The 21,061-nt window shown below is 36.0% G+C and overlaps 1 long non-coding RNA gene across 1 annotated transcript in view; it reads right to left on the bottom strand.

Moving 5' to 3' along the window:
• The window catches only part of LOC138715700 (uncharacterized), an 82,053-nt gene extending 65,550 nt beyond the window's left edge, over positions 1–16,503 (bottom strand). Inside the window, exons 1-2 of the long non-coding RNA XR_011336554.1 lie at positions 16,450–16,503; positions 8,032–8,073 (exon numbers count right to left, since the gene is read on the bottom strand). This is a non-coding gene — a long non-coding RNA (uncharacterized lncRNA). The remainder of the gene's footprint in view (positions 1–8,031; positions 8,074–16,449) is intronic.
• Positions 16,504–21,061: the final 4,558 nt, after the last annotated feature.

Genomic DNA, 21,061 nt, shown 5'->3' with positions numbered 1-21,061 from the left:
GTAACACGAAACGACGTATTGAGTTTTGCGTTGAGCAGTAGGGAGGATACTTTCAGCATTTTTTTTAAGGTTAGTAATCTCTCAAAGATACTCTACATTTGAAATATAATACATTGTGGTTAGCATCATTTTCATTGAAAGAAATAAAGAAAACTGTGTTAGTTTTATATAAATCATTCTGCATTATAGAGAGCCTGCAAGTAGGGATGAGTTTTGGTGGGAACAGTAGAAAGGCGGATGTTCAATCGGCTTCAGTGGGAAAGGGATGAATGATTTCCCGGTGTTACAACGAGAAATGAACGACAGGAATTGGGTGACTGCCCTCTAGGGCAGCCCAAGACGGGAAGTGCAGCGACCACCGCCCATGTCCTCTTCGCTTATTACAATAAGTCCACCGTTGTGGCTGAGGGATTAGCGAGTCTAACTCCGGGCCCGGATTCGATCCCCGGTCGGGACGAGTTGCCTAGGTGAGGTTTATTTCAGGGTTTTTCCCTCACCCCTATGGACGAATATCAGGTAACTTTATCAGACGATTGGAACCCCACTCATCTTCGCCACTTCTTCCCTCCCTTACCATCCTTTCATTCATCATCCGTTACTTCTGGTTTTCAGATCGCTCTACAGGCGGCCCTCAGAAGCTGCTGGCTCTCTGGACCGGCCCCCGTGGATTGTATTCAAGTGATGATGGATATCTTCTGCAACGGAACCAGGGGCAGACCTTCTCGGGGGAGGACTTCCGCCTGGGACCGTTAAGGAGCAGGAGTGGCACATGGACCCTGTTGGCTGTAGGGACCGGTCGTTAAGGCGGTCAAGTGCTTAGGTCGGTGCGCGTAGAGGATCGGTGGGCACGCAACTCATCCCATTCAGGGAGGTCTACAATAGACCTCAGGTCGCAGTGCGTGGGGTGTTCCCTCCCTCCCTCCTAACAAGAAAAAAAATGCTCTGTATTACTGGTGGATTTTAGCCGACCAGCGAGAGCCGAAAGTTCGTAAAAGCTATGATGCCCGCTGACCTTCCTGTCTACTAGTATCGCACCAAAACATTTCTGTCTCAGCCAGGGAAGGAGTTAAGAGGTGGTCTGCAATGACTTAATCGAGTTATTAGCGCTCTAAAGACGCTCTGTAGTTATTAATATAGCAGAAAATAACTACGAGAAATTAACCCTTAAACAGTCGCACCTAACATTAAGAGTCGTGATGAATGTTGCTGACACCCCAAATATAATAATGGGTTCTCATGGACTATCTTCTTAGTGAACAATTAAAATATCGCTCTTTTATTATATTTATACAATTATATGAAATACTTTAATTCCTATCACAATGTTATAATTACTGTACAGTAATGGTAATATTTCAATATTGGCGCACACGTAATATTATAACGAGTACTTCTAATCAGAATTTACTTTTCATCTTTCTTTCCAGACCACTTTCTTGATTTTTCTGTGCGTACAGTCATTGTTTAACATCAATTGCTATCATTTGTTACACAAATATGGTCAGTTTAGTCACTGTCACCAGTGGCGTAGCGTCAATGTAAGCTAAAAAGCTCAGGTTCCCCAGTTAATAATAATTTAATAATAAACCTGCAGTCTATGGACAAAATTATTTATTAATTTTAATAGAATTTATATTTACGCGTTAAATATTGTGATGCGGCAGATCAGGATGATTTGTGATGCAGCAGTAAACAAGAAGCCTGCACACACCAGCTTCCAAGCAGACTGGTTTCTTCTGTGTAACCCACCCCGCAGATTTTCCATCTCTTTCTAACTAAACTACCCTGGTCGCAAGGCTCTCAAGAAGCTAGCTTTGACACTGAAAATAAGTAGTTTCCGAGTTATCCCTTTCCGTCAGTTGTGGCTGATATAATAAATAATGAGTGAAATAACAGTTCCTGACACTAATTTACTTGAATTTTTAGGACAATTCTATTATCAAGACTGACTTACGAACAAAAGTGTGATCTAAGAAACAAATGACCGACTCCCTTGCTGTCAATGAAGGACAAAACCGAAAGACACATGCATACTTACGTAATGATACTAATACTGTATCTATTGACCGTTAATATTGTGATTTCTCTAAGTATGACAGGGAGTGAGCTAATGCTATACGTATACGTGTCTATTTGTTAGAGATATGTGTAAACCGTGAAATCATATTTTATTACGTATCATTTGAGGTCATGCCTTATTGGTTACTCACGAGGTTCCAACCAATCTTCGACTGCTGACTTGACACTGACTACTATTTATTTTAAGACTATATTTTTGTAATACGTTTCCTCATATTGCACGAAAGACAACTTGAATTAGCTTCCCCTGCTCAAAATTTCATGCTACGCCACTGACTGTCACTATTTTTTACGGCTGGATAGCTAATTCGCAAAATAACCAAACATTATAGTTAAACATTTTATTTCGATACCGCAAATACAACATTTAGAATACCGCACAATTCATCTGATACCAAATTTATTCTAACCCATTCTGTACTGGTGAAGATGGCGCTGATGAATGTGTTCGATGTTCGGTGTAGATGGCGCTGAACAGGGGCGGGGGTTCCATGTCTCCATAACCACAGTTGAAAGGAAGTGTTGTTGTTGTTATTGGAAGGAAGTGTTCGCTGTGATAGGAAGTGAATTTAAAGTGAAATGTCATTCATAAGAAGGGTCACAAATCGTGGCGTGGAATGCATTGTTAAGGACATTTTCAAATATAGAAAACAGCGTAAAATGAGTACGGGAAATATTTCGTGGAGGGCACGGAAAAGAAATATGCCGCAATTTTACAGACTAATGCAGGAGTTAGTGAAATAAGGAGACTTGCACGAAGCGCTAGGGCTGTTGAATCGAATATTTTGCGGGCAAATTGTAAAAGAAAAGCACGTGAAGAAATTACTTTACAACACAGTAAAATAATACGAACAGAATTATCGAGGTCAGATAATTTTAATACTCAAACTACGACTAGCGTTGCACGGAGCCCGGAGGAACCAATGTCCACTCACTCTGCAATGTAAATAAGGGATTAGAACAGTTAAACAATTTAAATATTTTAACAAATCGAAGCGAAAAGTTCTGTTTTGTAGATATCGAAAACAACTTGTGAACGAAATGTTCAGTTTCTTTGTAGTAATTCGCGTAATATATTAGCGGATGGAACATTCTGCATCTCACCAAAACACTTTCATCAGGTTTATATATACATACTTATACTGCATTGGGTACGTCCAAGTTGCTTTTTGTTTACTGATATCGAAAACTGTATCAGTTTACGAATGTATGTAGAATCGCATTCGTGATTTGTGTAGTGTTGATTTTAATCCTGAAATCATAATTTTAGATTTTGAAGTTGCTGCTCATAATGCAGTCAAAGAAGTGTTTACTAACATAACCATTAAAGGCTGCAGTTTTCATTTAGATGAGACGTGGTATAGGAAGGTACTAGCCTTGGGACTTCGCTATGAATATACCAATCCTAATTCAGAAGTAGGTAAGTTCCTGGAATATACGTTTGGTTTAAAATATGTACCTCCATGCAGAGTAGGGGACGCGTTTGAGTTACATAGCATTGCTCCTAATCACAAACAGTTAACGAGATTCCTAGACTATGTACTACTTGAAAACTACGTAAGTGAAGATGCTACATTGTGGGCCAGAAATCAGAACAACAAATGGGGCAGAATCGTTCCATCGTCATTTGAAGCGACAATTTTACAAACCTCATTCCTGTATCCATGAATTTACGGAGTGCTAAAGCAACTGCACAGTGTGCTTTAAAGGTAAGTTGTTGTACAGCTGTCAAAAGAAAAAGTGGCCGCTCTCCTGAAACAAAGTTCCCTTCGGGTATCTTCGCTACAATTCGGAGACAGGCGATGTTACATGTTGTTGGACCACGTTGCCTGATATCTACAGTTATAACTGAAGTATTTTGTATATTATTCGATAGCGTAATGGTAGCGTTCAGGCCTCTTATTCATGAGGTCTTGCGTTCGACTACAACCACGTGCTTTTTATGTTCTTTTTTGTTCTGTTTTTGAGAGAGACAAACTATACATAATGGCTCTCTTTTCTCTTTTACGATTGTTTTAGTAATTAACATCAGGTTCATTAATATATTATGCCATGACTTTATCATTATGATATTGTGGCTGCAAATGGAAAGAAAAAATATTTTATTCTCAATAAAAATATCTTTCGTGGCATAAACAAAACGTCGGCCTTAAAACATTCAAACAATTAAGCGTTCAAAAAACAAAACAAAAAGTCACAATTCACTATTTAGTCTATCTTCCTCTTATCTCGATCATCTTGCAGTCGAGTGGGCATGGAATTGACTAGTCTTTGCAAATAGCGACTGTTCTTAGACACGATATTCCAGGCATTCTGAACATACATACATAAGTGTTCTGTCCATGGGCAGGTCTTTCATTGCAAACCCAGCAATCTCCAATCTTTCCTATTTTCTGCCTTCCTCTTAGTCTCCGCATATGATCCACATATCCTAATGTCGTCTATTATTCTTTTCAACCAGAGAGCCAACCAATTCCTTTTTCTCTTTCTAATCATTTTCAGCATCATTCTTTCTTCACTCACTTTTTCAAACACAATTGTATTTCTTATTTTGTCTGTCCACTTCACACGCACCGTTCTTCTCCACATCCACATTTCAAATGCTTCAATTCGTTTCTCTTCATTTCGTCGTAATGTCCATGTTCCTTCCCCATACAATGCCACACTTCACACAAAGCACTTCACTAGTCTATTCCTTAGTTCTTTTTCCAGAGGTCCGAAGAAGATCCTTCTTCTTCTATGCAAAGCTTCCTTTGTTCATGTTAGCAGTTCTTCTTGGGAAGGATAAATGTGGTAACTTCCCGTTGCTTTCCGCACACCACTATCTCTTTCGCATCTTATTAAATTCCAGGGGGCCCAAGCGTGGAGATGAGGAGAGTGGATTTGACTAATTGGGCCCTCCGGACTTCACCGAAACTCACGGCATGGGTTAAATATTAATTCTATCAGGATGTTTGACCCGATCAGAGACCGGGAAATCTCAATTAGCCCTTGCCCCCCGCATCCTGGACTAGCTTCTACGAATCATCAGAAAATCTTAGAGTGTGATTGGGCCAATTTTTCCGAAAATGTTTCCACACTTTTGCCCTCGTAGCTCAGCGGACGAACGTCGGAATTTAGATGTCAACGTCTCAGGTTCAATTCCTCGTTACTCCTTTTCATTTTATTGTGGTTCAAGATAGTATAATGTAATAATATAAAAAGAAAAACTAATACCATTATTATGCAACTGGATTTTTCCAAACCTAATATTAAATTTATGTTATTTATATCGCTAAAGAACGATTACAATATAAATAACTTGAATATTATTTATACAATATCACTAAAGAACGATAACAGAATATAAATGATAAATATCGGTTTGTTTAATTAATATATGATATTATATGATACGTATTTAATTATCTCAATAAAATAACCTATTTTACAAATAAAGATGGTTATTTGTGTTATAATTACTTACATAAAATACAGATTATTTATATTGCGAAAGAACAATAACAATATAAATAACTTGAATATTATTTTATAATGCTAATGAAGAAAAACAGAATATAAATGATAACTTGAATATTATCTATATCGCTAAAGAACGATAACAATATAAAAAACGTGAATATTATTCATATCGGAATTTCACAGATTTATTACAGATGTATTTAAGAAATTGTAGAAAAATAGTAATTTGCAACAGTGTCCTATTTATTCTTCTTGGAGCCAAATTTGTAACTTTTAAAAGTGTGGTTACTATGTTGAAGTGTATGTGTTGCAACGGATGCTTGATTTGTTATGTATGTGAGTCAGTTATGGGATGCTTGATGTCGTCGCAATGTCGTAATTATAGTTTGATTGTGTTTGTGTGACTGTTGTGTATTAATTTATGATGTATGGTACGGAAAGCTGCATATTTGTGTTATAGAAGTGTTACGTATGTGTGTTGTTAATGTTTTTGTATGTTTCAAATTGGTAACTGATATTTGTTTTGCAATCGCAACGCCTAATTTACGGATTGTTTATGTTTTGTTTACATCGCGTAAGCTAATTTAATTTTCTTTTCTATTTGTCTTTATGCTTATCTTTTTTGTGTATAAAACTATAGCCCTAACATACATATGTAAAATGGGGCTAACCCCCATTGGAGATACAATAATAATAATTATTATTCATATCGTTATAAAACGATAACAGAATACAAATGATGACTTGAATTTTATTCATATCTCTAAAGAATGATAACAAAATTAAATAACGAGATATCCATAAAGAACGATAACTGGATATAAATGATAATTTGAATATCATTTACATCGCTAAAGAATGATTAAAAAATAAAATGAAAACTTGAAGAAGGCTCGAACCCACGACCTTTGAATCATTAAACAAGCACTCTACCGCTGGTCTACGAGGCGCAGATATGGAAAACTTTCATAGTTCCGGAACTGCTTGTACAAGCACATGCATCGTGTAACATCGCCGCGACCCGAAGTGGACTTTGAAAATATTCACTGTTCACGAGTGCGGCCACTTTTTTTTTTTTTTTTTTTTTTTTTTTTACAACTGTACATGAATTAATTTTATTTAAGGATCTATTAATTTGGGGGCTTGAAATATTTTGCGCATTTGTAATCCGTCGTTTTGCGGGAAAGAAAGTATGGAATTTTGCGGATTAGCAGTACCAATTTGCCTAAAAGCAAGCCACCGATTTTTACAGCAGGAGCGCGGGGTATTGGCGCCACCCCTCACTACTTAAACCGTTATTATCTCAAGTGTGCGAATACCGATTTCGAACATGTTTTCGGTTATTGTCGCCTTACCAATTGTAAGAAAGGTTCTGAAGCTTCAGAAGTACAGGCGTACTCAACATGTAGTAACAGCTCCGTGTCTGTTGAGAACACCCCGCGCGACTGCTTAAGGGTTACGTTTATCCTGAAGCCGTAATATTTTAGGTTATGCTGATAATTATTATGGGAACGACTATGAAAATAACGTTTATTAAAAACTAGTGAGGTAACTTATAACGTTTGTAACCCGACATAATTAATGAATTTGCAATATTACATTCCATAACACGACCTGAATTATCCCACCACATTTAATATAATTTCCTATTAGATCTCATGCTTAACTGGGGGAGGTTTAGCGTGGCTAAGATTGGGGGCATGGAAGGGTAATAAAATTGTCAACGAAAAAGGGGAGCGTCTTTGTCCACTGTGCGAGGAAAAGGACTCCTGGAGACACATTTTATTCCGGAGGAAATATCTACCAATCTCGATACTAACTCAGAATAGGAGTTCGCTTGCATGTCTTGACCTCATGGGGAATAGAGTATGTGAACAAAAGACTGCATTATTCCTCGTGAGGGCGAGATAGATTAGAACTTCAGCTGTTTAAGTTTGTGATGCGAACTGACGAAGGGACAATAGTAACTACTGAATTAGACACCTTTATGCCTGTGTTTATAACATTGCTCAATAAATTCATCTATTTATCATAATTTCCTGGAGATACATGGTATGTTTCCAATATTGGGCATAACAAGGTTGTCTTTTTTCAAAATTTAGTTTTAAATTAAAGACTATAAGCCCTAAACATTTTTATCAATACTGCTGCCACATGCCTTTTCATCAAACTAAATTATATTGCTGTCAATTCGTTCTCGAATAACAAATTGTAATAATTGAAGAGAATGTGTATCTATGAATGATTATGAATTGAGGAAGGTGGATAAACAGGATACAATAACTCGTATTATCCATTGTGGATCAAAATTGAACTCTTAAAGTAAGGTATATAGTCCGAAACTGGCAGCAACATCTCTCTTCAAAAATTAAATCTGTCTTCCAAAATACTTTTCTTCATTTAGAGGCTTAGTGGTGCTACTATTTAGGACGATCCTCTAAGCAACACAATATAGGTATTATTACTTATATACAGTGTTCAGTTACTTACGACTTTCTGCACGAGGAACAGGTAACCTTTTTCATCATTCTCCTAGAAAAGGAAAATAAAGTATTAAAAATTATCCTGCAAACACAGCACAGCATCAGCAGGACTTAGGCCTACTGCTTTAGCACTAATGCTAATAAGAACAAACAAAGAAAACAATCTACAACCATGTTTCGTCTGAAGAACTATATAAGGTCTAATATTCAACTGTTTATATTAATCTTCTCAACGTGTTATTGGTCTCCTTAGTATAAGCTAATTGTGTCACTTTCAATATCTGTCCAATTGCTCTCACAAGGGACACCTTTGACCTCGAACGATCGGAACCGCACGAAAACATGCTTAGAATAGCAATCGATCATAAACACAACAGTAGTGGTGTGTGTCATTTCCATGCAAAACTCCGCTAGCGCCATTAGACAGTGGCATATTGAAGCTGCACTGACCAGTGCTGCAGTTGCTGAATGGTATCACTGCAGTACGTATCTGTCTCTTGGAGTGTTCGCAAGCGGGTTACTGTGTACAGTGCAGTGATGTCATGAAGAGGATTAATCCTACGAATGTGGTCCAAATATTACGGGCAAAGTTGCGACGTGCTGAATATGGAAATGACATCGGGGCCGAGGATATGGAGTTCGCGGATATATTATATACCATAATAATTCAGAAATATAATGGGGATGACACAGAAATACATGACATTACGCTGGATAGATATATTAATTTTGAAGGAGAGGAGGAACCTGAACCCGAAGGTTGCTGTTCAAGCAGTACACGACGTTCATGTCCAGAGCAACAGGAACAGCCAAGTCAAACGAACTCTCTCCACCCAAAAAGTCGAGGTCCAGTGTATTACAAGATACTGATGACAGCGTACTAGAGAACATTTATGAAGACTACTACAATCGTGGCTTAAATTTCTATAGCAAACTAATGAAGCGCTATAAGTGCATTAAAAGTAAATCAAATTGCTCATTAATTCTAAATTATGTGCCTAACAAACGGCGAGCAGGAGCTCGTTTCAAAGGAAACAGACTGTCGCAATTACAAGCTACATGTAATACCGCAATTTGATAGTGCAAGGATCTACAGTTCACTATTGGCATCTGCAGATGTGGGCACTGGAAGCGGCTAAAATGGTTGGCTTGGACAATTTCAAAGCTTCCATTTCCTTTACGGACCATCTCAAGCGTGAATATGGCATTTCATCCGGGCATATTACTGCATTTGTCACACGTAAGGACGTAGAAGACGATAATAATACACGTCAGAAGGCACAACAGTTTCTGGAGGAAGTGAACATGTTTATAAGAGAGGAGGGTGTGAGAAAGGTGATGTTTGGAACAGCGATCAGAGTCAATGAAATGTCTTCAGCATTAACACTATCCCACAGAGGAGAGAAAACTACAGCTAGTGTGTTGCAGTCTGTACATAGCTCTGCCCACAGCTACACAATTGATGTGGCTTATCAATGACGGGCAGACTAGCAAACAAGTTGTACGTCTGTTTTTAAGAGATGCAAGACACTTTCGGCCCAAATATTTGAAAGAAACTTGAAAAAACCTGTCCACGAAACATTCATGTGGAGGCAAGCAAAAGTGGAAAAATGACTAAAGAACACATGAAACGTTTTCTAACTTCAGTCCTTGGCGAACATGTAACAAGTGAAAAGAGCCTATTGTTGTGTGATTCCTGGTCAGGTCATGCAGATCGTACCCTTCTGGATGCAAGTTTTCCAAACAAAGATGTTATGCTGAAGATACTGCCACCGAAAACAACAAAATATTGCCAACCCCTAGATGTTTACTTCGTTCACAATATAAACTCTATACCAGAAGGATTACTGATTTTGTAAGACTTCAATGTGCCAAACCACAAGTGAAGATACATGATCGTTATTTCATCATGAAACTTCACTCTGTGATTTACAACCAATTTGCTGCACCTACGTATAAGCCTATGTTGCTGTATGCTTAGTTAAAGCCAGGTTATGACAGTGACATACCAACATCATCATTTGAAAATGTAATTAGTGTGGCTTTTGATATTGGTCTGCGTGAATGCGAAAGTGATTTGGATGTGATAACGTGGCTTTTGTGAGGCGTGCACATTGTTCTCTTCCACTTTTTTTAACCATTTCATCGAAATCCCGCTCTGCACTTCGAGGACTAATATAAGCGCTGTCAGGCGTGGCACTGCTGTATATGCGCTGTTATAAGTACTTTAAGCAGAGAGTTTTTGGCACTGTTGATTGAAAATGTAAATGATACACTGACGTCATTGAATTACGTATAATTTCCCTCCCATGGTATTGATATCTTGTTACTTTGTTTCTGTCTATTAAAATGTCACTTGAGGTAGAATGCAACGTTTAGCATGGAAATGACACACACCACTATTTTGTTTATGATCGATTGTTATTCTAAGCATGTTTTCGTGCGGTTTCGATCGTTCGAGGTCAAAGGTGTCCCTTGTGAGTGGCAACCCGCTACTGAAGTGGACCCTCCTGGTAAATATCTGGCCGAAAGGAAATTAATATTTTCAGATCTATAACATGTTCAACCCACAACAATTTTGATAAAGGTAATCTAGTTGCCTGTTTCTCCAAGTATTGTTAGAACATTTAATGACTGTTAAACTTTAAACAGTTTCTTAAATGTTTTTTATCTCTTCAACGCCAGTTTGGCTTCACAGATAGTTAACTATTCCTTAACTTCAAATATATGATTACAAGGAGTTAATTCATTTAACAGTTAGTTAAATATGGCAGATGATATTACAGCTGTACAACCAGAAATTGTGAAATTAAAATTTTGTGTCTCCCTTTCGGGAATGTTTCGCATATGACTCGTAATATAACATTTAAAGAATACTTTGGACTGTTTAATAGATCAGTGTTAATGTAGGGATAATGATGTTTAATACTCAATTGATTATAACATTGACTGTTAATTTTGATGCTGACTTATTATTATATTGAACATTTAGAAAATATGGGACCTGAACGTACATGGTAACCAGGAAAGATGATTGCTATACTATGTTTGATATTCAATTTGTGTCAAACCGGAAAGAAGTAAAAGAAAAATATTTAATCCATCACTAAAAACAATTCTAAAACGAATTAATAAAATAAGATTTTAAAAATATATAGGTCTCAAAATGTCTCAATTGTACCCAGACTTAAATATCCTACAAATAGAAATCAGACAACTCAGTCTATTTAAGCTGTTATTTTAACTCTCAGATTATATGCTATACTGTTTCTTTTCAACTAAATAAAGGGAACGACTTCAGAATTCCGCATAAGTACATATGTCGTTATTGCTTTGTAGAATTATTTATTTTTGGTCCAGAGGACATATTTTTCCGTGTGAGTCAGTTCCCTTCCGCGGTCAGTTTCCACAGATGAATTGCCTTCTGGTCGATTAAAGTCCTAAGATGATAATATTCCCACTTCCTCCAGGCTAAATTATATTTAAAAATACAAGTAGCCATCTTCCCTCCTCATTACTGTACACGGAGTAATATTATTTATAAATACAAGTAGCCATCTTCCCTCCTCATTACTGTACACGGAGTAATATTATTTATAAATACAAGTAGCCATCTTCCCTCCTCATTACTGTACACGGAGTAATATTATTTATAAATACAAGTAGCCATCTTCCCTCCTCATTACTGTACACGGAGTAATATTATTTATAAATACAAGTAGCCATCTTCCCTCCTCATTACTGTACACGGAGTAATATTATTTAAAAATACAAGTACCCATCTTCCCTCCTCATTACTGTACACGGAGTAATATTATTTAAAAATACAAGTAGCCATCTTCCCTCCTCATTACTGTACACGGAGTAATATTATTTAAAAATACAAGTAGCCATCTTCCCTCCTCATTACTGTACACGGAGTAATATTATTTATAAATACAAGTAGCCATCTTCCCTCCTCATTACTGTACACGGAGTAATATTATTTAAAAATACAAGTAGCCATCTTCCCTCCTCATTACTGTACACGGAGTAATATTATTTATAAATACAAGTAGCCATCTTCCCTCCTCATTACTGTACACGGAGTAATATTATTTAAAAATACAAGTACCCATCTTCCCTCCTCATTACTGTACACGGAGTAATATTATTTAAAAATACAAGTAGCCATCTTCCCTCCTCATTACTGTACACGGAGTAATATTATTTAAAAATACAAGTATCCATCTTCCCTCCTCATTACTGTACACGGAGTAATATTATTTAAAAATACAAGTAGCCATCTTCCCTCCTCATTACTGTACACGAAGTAATATTATTTAAAAATACAAGTAGCCATCTTCCCTCCTCATTACTGTACACGGAGTAATATTATTTATAAATACAAGTAGCCATCTTCCCTCCTCATTACTGTACACGGAGTAATATTATTTAAAAATACAAGTAGCCATCTTCCCTCCTCATTACTGTACACGGAGTAATATTATTTATAAATACAAGTAGCCATCTTCCCTCCTCATTACTGTACACGGAGTAATATTATTTAAAAATACAAGTAGCCATCTTCCCTCCTCATTACTGTACACGGAGTAATATTATTTAAAAATGCAAGTAGCCATCTTCCCTCCTCATTACTGTACACGGAGTAATATTATTTAAAAATACAAGTAGCCATCTTCCCTCCTCATTACTGTACACGGAGTAATATTATTTAAAAATGCAAGTAGCCATCTTCCCTCCTCATTACTGTACACGGAGTAATATTATTTAAAAATGCAAGTAGCCATCTTCCCTCCTCATTACTGTACACGGAGTAATATTATTTAAAAATACAAGTAGCCATCTTCCCTCCTCATTACTGTACACGGAGTAATATTATTTAAAAATACAAGTAGCCATCTTCCCTCCTCATTACTGTACACGGAGTAATATTATTTAAAAATACAAGTAGCCATCTTCCCTCCTCATTACTGTACACGGAGTAATATTATTTAAAAATACAAGTAGCCATCTTCCCTCCTCATTACTGTACACGGAGTAATATTATTTAAAAATGCAAGTAGCCATCTTCCCTCCTCATTACTGTACACGGAGTAATATTATTTAAAAATACAAGTAGCCATCTTCCCTCCTCATTACTGTACACGGAGTAATATTATTTAAAAATGCAAGTAGCCATCTTCCCTCCTCATTATGTACACGGAGTAATATTATTTTGTGAACACACTGTGAGAAACTATATATATCTTATGGTTACTTATGTGGCAATTATATATCTGAATAATCAACATATTCACCAGTTAAATGGGCAAATAAAAGTGCTTCTACGGAACTTACTACTAATACCTGTGAAAGCTTTCACGCCAAGTTCAATTCATGTTTTTATGTAGCCCATTCAGACATTTGTACTTTCATTGAAGTTTTAAAGAAGATGCAAATAGACACAAAGATAAAAATAAATTCTGCTATGAAACAGCCTGCAAAGGTTAAGCTTCCTAATATTAATAAGATCAACACACTTCAGTATATCATCAATAGTTGTGATAAAGATGAACTGTCTATTCTGGGATATGTCTGCAGTCGCCTGTCGCAATATTCCAAATGAAGTCCTTCGAAGCTACATGGATATCCAAATACATAAATATATTTTCCATTGTATCTTACCTTATTAATATCAACAAGTTAACGTGTGGGAAATGAATGCTATTTCTTTTATTAATTTTACAAACAATGGAAACATAATTTTAACCACACCATAAGTGCAAGTTAGTATAAGTACTTATAAGTGGTATTTATTTAAACTTATGGCAGTTCGTAGTCTGTAAGTGGGACGGGAAGTTGTTTCCACTTCAGATGGGAGGGAGGGAATTGACCCATAACCTCCGTGAAGTTGATTTCAGATGGGAGGGAATAGACCTTTACCTCTTCGGGAGGGAACAGGGCCACGCATTTGGGAGGGAATCGAGCAACTCCGATCTTTTTATGTACTTCTTATTTAGTCTACCCTTGTGCCACCAGAAAAACAGGTGTTTTAGTTATTTTAATTTGTACAGTCTTTGCACATAAGCACTTACGCGGTATTCTGAAGTATGCGAAATGTAGCCGGTGTCAACAGGGTTTGCAGTGATTAAATACACCAAAAATGTTTCAGCAATAACGGCTTCTTTGAGACGACATTACTTACAATTTTCACATGGACCTGAAGTAGGAACAATGATCGGAGAGTATTATGTGAGACCGTACGGAATTTTCCTGGAGTATTGGGAATAGTTACTCCACCCATATCCCTCTATTGTCACCTGGCAGTCACAATGCTGAGATTTTTCGAAACAGAAATACATATTTTACATTTATAACTGTAACCTTACTTTATAATTTATTATTATTCAGCGTTTGTGATAACTTTCAGCACAAACTTCATATGTCAACTTTTTGCTTATGGGTCATGGCCTACTGTAACAAATTGTTATTTTATACCCGTTTCATGACTTCTCTTCACTAAAGAATATACTGTATAATTTCAGCCAATCAAAAATTGCCTGACATATGTAAAATCAATACCAACAGCTGTTGAATAGCTAAAATATTACCAACAAATGTTATAATTATGCTGGTTATTTTAAACAAAATCATGTTAAAGAAATGGAAAACACGTTAATTTTTTTAATAAACGAATTATTAATTTAACATTTGTTAAGCCAAATTAAACATAACTTAGAGAAATTGGCCATAGGCTTTTGCCCAAAGGGAGAACTCCACCGTGTGCGTTTCTTCTATTTCTACAGTCCTATGGAAAGCTAAATGGGAGGTGTACGAAAAAGTTATAGGAAAACTGTAGAAATATCTGTAGAGGAAAAAAGGATGCAGATAATTTCTAGTGCCCATCCAAGACAATCTTCAATACTCAGACCTTAATGCAGGTATCGATAGGGGCTAAAATGGCGCCGGTACGGTGGCGGTCGAAGCATGTTTACCACGCGGTTTTCTTATGATGTTTTCTGGTGTTATTTGCGTCGTGAAATGGGCCGTTCGTGTTGTGTACCGGATTGTAATTCTAATAGTGCATCTGTCTCATATTTCAATGTTTAAGTTCCCGAAAAGTGCAACCTCATGCGACAAAGGTTTAGGTGCATAATCGCGACAGTTTCCAAGTTAAGGAAATTACAGTTTGTTATTGTTCAGTCAACTATCCGAAGACAGGTCTGAACCTCACAAATGATACAAACTGGGCAGCACTTATGAGGAAACTAAGCCAGGAGATAATAGGGTAAGGTGACCAGTTTCTATCCTCCTAAAATCACAGTGTTACACATAAAATATTTTGAACCCTGATTAGTTATTAGGGAAAATATTTTTCTTATCGTAAATCGTGATGCATTTTGTATTCCTCGAGAAATTTCGAATCTAACTAATGATGACTAAACAACCATATTTCCTAACGAACCTTCATGCCGTACTGTCAGTCATTCTAGCACCCAGAAAGAATACAGATCAACGGAAAGGGAGACAGATGGAGAGAGAAGAATTTTGCAGGGAATGGCGTAAGAGGGACATCATGAGCACTTTTGATCAGCTTCAATACCGTGGTCAGGAAAGAAGTGTGGTTTCTTTTATGACTGTTGTTTGAGGTGGCTCTGTTGTTTTCTTGAATGTGAAAGATGACAGTGAAGAAGAAATGAATAGTTATACAAAGAAGTTGAACTTGGGAAACATTTCAAGCCAATTTTCGAAAAAAGTGAAAGGGGGTTATAAAGAATAACACATAAGTCTAAAAATTGCAACACATAAATAACTTAAATTCAGCGGGAATTAGGTCAGAGACCATAGGTTGTGTACATCCACCTATTAAAAACATAAAACATAAGCTGATTTATTATTATTATTATTATTATTATTATTATTATTATTATTACCGGTAGTAATATCGGTGGTACAGTAGTAATAATATAGTAATGTAAAAAATAATAGCAGCAGCAGCAGTAGTTGTATTATTAGTAGACCTAATATTTGCTGATCCTGTTTAATTCAGTTATTGATTTTGGATGTGTTATCTGTTTGTATGCGCAGAAACTATTAGTGAATGTTTGCATTTACTGAGAAACTTATACGGAGTTCAGGGTATGATTCTGAACTTGCTGAAAGCTATTTTCAGTTTGCACTGCCAAGTTCATAACTTCTTGGCAATGTGTTCCTACTCGTACCGCACTTACCTTGCTGTCTGCCTTTGAAATTGTACCCGACATTGCTCATGAATTAACGCTGAACGTTTATTTAAGACACAGCTTAATAATTGAACTTAATAGATACGAAAAATATAACGATATTGACATAAGGATATGACGGATATGGATATAAGGATATGGTCCGAGTAGTGCAGACAGGCTCGTGCACTCTAATCTGTGTACACTGAAGAGTTACTCACCTTGATGCTGGACCAGCTGCTGGAGAGGCTGGCCTCGCTATCAGACAACAGCTCCTGTAAAAAGAAAATAAACTATTAATAGTTTACGCTTGAAAGATATGGCTATACTAATATTCCAATGCCTTTTACTATTCTTCATAGCATATATTAAGCTTTAGTGTTCTTTTTAGTATAACTGAGTTGCGTTACAGTCAATATAGTCCCTTACTCGAGTGATGTATTCTGGTAAATAGCTGGCTGGAAGGATATTAATAATTTCAAATCTCCAACATGTCCAAGGCAAAAAATTTCTGACAAAGACAATCTAGATTTTATAATAACTAGCCTGTACACTTGTATATAGGACAGAGGGGGAACGGGACCGATGATACCTTCTAGCTGCCAGTGGAGTTACCAGGTACCGAGCAGTGAAGGCTGCTTCCTAGCAAATTACCTTATTAGCTATTATTGTTACCATAACGTCATCTATACTAATAATAAATCTGTAAAATAATTTTTTCTGGTAATTTTTGTTTGCCACAAATAATTGGTGATAATATGTACAATTAATCATCCTGTAACCGAAAACCGCCTTTTTTGAAATTTATGTTTGTATATCTGTCTCTCTGTCTGTCTGTCTAGATGTTTGTTACCTTTTCACGCAATAATGGCTGAACCGATTTATATGGTAAGTGGAATATAACTTAAGTACGTTGTAACTTAGATTTTTGGCTATGTGACATTTGAAATACTTTATTAAAAGGGGCGTTATAAGAGGGCCTGAATTAAATAAATCGAATTATCTCCCTTTTTTCATGAAAAATGTTTTTCATGAAAAATGTCACATAACAAACGTTTCTTTAAAAATGATTTCTGATAAGTTTTATTCTGTGTAATAGTTTGATAGGACTGATATTTAACGACATAAATTAGTTTTAATATAACACTAGTTTCTAGTCATTGCCGTTTCAGATTATACGAGTAATAAAGATAAAGCAAATGGCTGCATTTAATTAAAGCGGCCATGGACAACAATCGGATTAATATTAATTTAATAACTCTTTTTATACGGATGATATTCATATGTGATTATAATATATTACATCTATATATATATATATATATATATATATATATATATATATATATATATATATATATAATTTCTGTGTATATATAATTTGAAAGATAATGGAAATTACGGGAAAACGGCCGAACGGATTTTAATAAATGATATCTCATTCTGAAGCTTGAATGCCAAAGTTTTTCAGAAAAATAGTAGTTTTCAGTGAAATGTCAATTTTTCTACATCATTTTCGAATTTTTAAAAATCCATCTGTAGTCAGTTTTGAGAAATACGTATTGGGTTTTCAGAATAAAACAAAACAAAAACGCACTACAATAAACAATATCACACGAAGGCTACGACCCGCTGGATTCCTGACATAGGCTATTTAGAGTTCAAATGGCTGAGATTCTCTGACATCACAATTCCAATATGTCGATCTTCAGTTGTGTAACTCTTTCAGAACGTTTTTGTAATATTGGTTATTAAAACCTTCATGACTTATTAATAGTAGGCTACATTATGCAACGAGCCTATAATGATAGTAATTAAGAAGCGAGTATGGATGATTATGAAACGAGCGCAAGCGAGTTTCATAATTTTCATACGAGCTTCTTAATTACCATTATAGGCGAGTTTCATACGACTTTTTATGCTCGACCATATTTCTAACTTGATATTATTCAGATGTATACATTTTATTTGTATCTGGCAAGATCGAAAGTGACCTTGTTCTAGGTCGTGAATTGTGAGATGTGCGCAGACGCGAAAGTATTGATTTTTCCGAGGAACAATAATGTCATTGACATTGTGTAATCCCGTTAAACTTCGTATAACCTTGATTATTGAATTCGACATTGAAAAACGAGATGACAATTGAATTTATATGAATATTATTTACAATTAACGCTAATTATTATAGTAACAGAACATAACCTTCTGCGAGAGTATTGGCTTTCCAGCCTCCGTGACTTTTCGCTAATTCTCTTTCGATTGCATATCCGAGAACAATCGATACTTGCGGTTTTATAACGGTACAAAGCTGACTTGTCATTGGCTGAACACCTGTAAGCTGAGTTGTCATTGGCTGAAAACACCTGTACTTTAATGATTAGGTGTACTTTAATGACATGCATTAAAGGACTGCAACCAGGTGTATAATTACTACATTTCGGGATGGTCGAGCATAAAAAGAATTTACAGCTCAGATTCTCTGGTGTGTGATTTTCTGAGTGAGGCTGTCTGTGTATTGAATATTAAAATTACAAAACTTAAGAATGTTTGATGACATTATTACCATTAAAAATGAAATATTATAGTGAATAGCATGATGTATTTGTCACTAATTACAGGGTAAACATTGGTAATTTCGTGATAATGTCATGAAAATTAATTTAAAATGCAAATGTGTAAATATATCCTTATTCCGATTTTTTCATCTAAAAGACGATAATTTGCTTTACAAATGTGGAGACATAAAAGATTGGACACGTTCTTGAACAAGTGCCAAAAAACCACTTTTACAACTTAAGCTCAAAGGTTGGTTATTTCGTGATAACCTTGGTAATTTCGTAATACTGCATTGATAATTTCGTGAGAGGTAGAAGAATTGTGGAAAAATTCATTAAATTGAAATGAAATTCTCATTTATTGTTACAGGACTTCAAACATAGTAATTCCGTCTAATATTCATAGCAAGAAAACATAGAAATACATATCAACACATAATAAGAATGAAATCAAAGTACGAATTGAAATTGAGAAGGAATCTTCTTTGTCTGAAAGGATGAACACTTTTATTACGGACTTTACTATAGCCTACTAGGGTAATTCCAAAAGTAATGCATAACATTTGTTTAAAAATTTTATTTTTATCCTACGGCTTTGCTATTTTCACAGAATATAGATGCATCCTTTAGGAACAAAATGTCACTTTTCCACATAATCCCGTCCCTTCCAACTGCTTTACGTAACATAGGGACGAGGGCCAGTAGACCAGCACGGTTAAAAGTCTGGACCAACACGTCTGAGCCACTCTTTAGCGGTGTGCACAAGGGAGTCATCTTCTAGCCTCGTTCCGCGAAGGGATCCTTCAATTTATCAAAGAGATGGTAATCGCATGATGCCAGTTCAGGACTGTAAGGCGGATGTTTCAGTGTTGTCTATCCGAATTTTCTGATCTGGTCTGTGGTCTTGTGACTGACATATGGCTGTGCGTTGTCGTGCAATAGCAGAACATCATGCTTCTCCCGACGTCGTCGAACACGACTCAGTCGAGCTTGAAGTTTCTTGAGAGTTGCCACATACATGTTAGAATTAATGGTGGTTCTGTGTGGCATGATGTCCACACGCAAGAGTCCTTCTGAATCGAAAAACACAGTAGCCATAACTTTTCCTGCCGAAGGTGTACTTTTGAATTTCTATTTCTTTGGTGAATTTGCATGATGCCACTCCATTGTCTGCTTCTGTCTCCGGTCCAAAATGGTGGAGCCATGTTTCGTCTTCTGTCACAATTCTTGCAAGTAAGTCATCTAGCACTTATCATTGGCACTTAGCATGATAACAAATCAAACAGAAGCTACACTGAACCCACTGCGTCCCCCTTTTCTTTTTGTTATCACATCTTATCTTCAGATTTCTAAAATTCGTATTGTAATACAATTTTTAAAAAGTATAAAAAGTAACGCTTAATGCTCAACAAAATTTCGCCTCAAACAGCTAAGATTTCTATCAGTAAAGCTAAGCCTATATGGCGACTACATCTGTATCTAAAATTCCAAAAACATTTCCTAAAATTTCATGAAAATACAATAGATATTTGTATCAAATATCATATGCTTACCTTTAGGAATAAGCCTGTAATTTAATTACAAACATCCACAAAATTTGTACGCCTGAGAAGTCGACGTTAAATTGCTCTCTCCAAACATAAAAACTCACTGAAGCAACTACAATAGTCACACAAAGCGTAGCTGTATGTTTCTGGAAACCGGACAACTTATGCAATCCCGTGGCGGAAATCTGAATCTCATAACACCATTTGTTAGTTCACGAAAGAGCAAAGAAAAAGTATCACGAAATAACCACTGCCACGAAATTACCAATGTTTACCCTACACATTAATGCTTTATTGATTATATGAAAGTGAAAATTTTTGGGGTTATATAAGTAGGCGTAGAGAATATTTGAAGTTAGATCTTCATTTCTATAATATTTACTCAGTGACGGCTATATAGTAGTCTATAAAAAACGTACATAAAATAACAATATTGTTATTAAAAATGAAATATTTTTATAGTTATTAATCAAGCGGTATGGGTCTTTCCGATATTATATTATTTAATGTGTGATGTTGACACTTAAATCTGAAAGTTAGAATTTATAAAACAGTTATGCTACTGGTTGTTCTTTATGGTTGTGAAAGTTGGATTCTCACTTTGAGAGAGGGACAGAGATTAAATGTGTACGAAAACAAGATGCTTAGGAAAATATTTGGGGCTAAGAGGAATGAAGTCATAGGAGAATGGAGAAAATTACACAACGCAGAACTACACGCATTGTAGTCTT

The sequence above is a fragment of the Periplaneta americana genome, chromosome 15 (assembly GCF_040183065.1).
Source record: "Periplaneta americana isolate PAMFEO1 chromosome 15, P.americana_PAMFEO1_priV1, whole genome shotgun sequence".
Lineage (NCBI taxonomy): Eukaryota > Metazoa > Arthropoda > Insecta > Blattodea > Blattidae > Periplaneta > Periplaneta americana.
The sequence above is the reverse complement of the archived record's forward strand: the minus strand, read 5'-3'. Positions and strand labels throughout refer to the sequence as shown.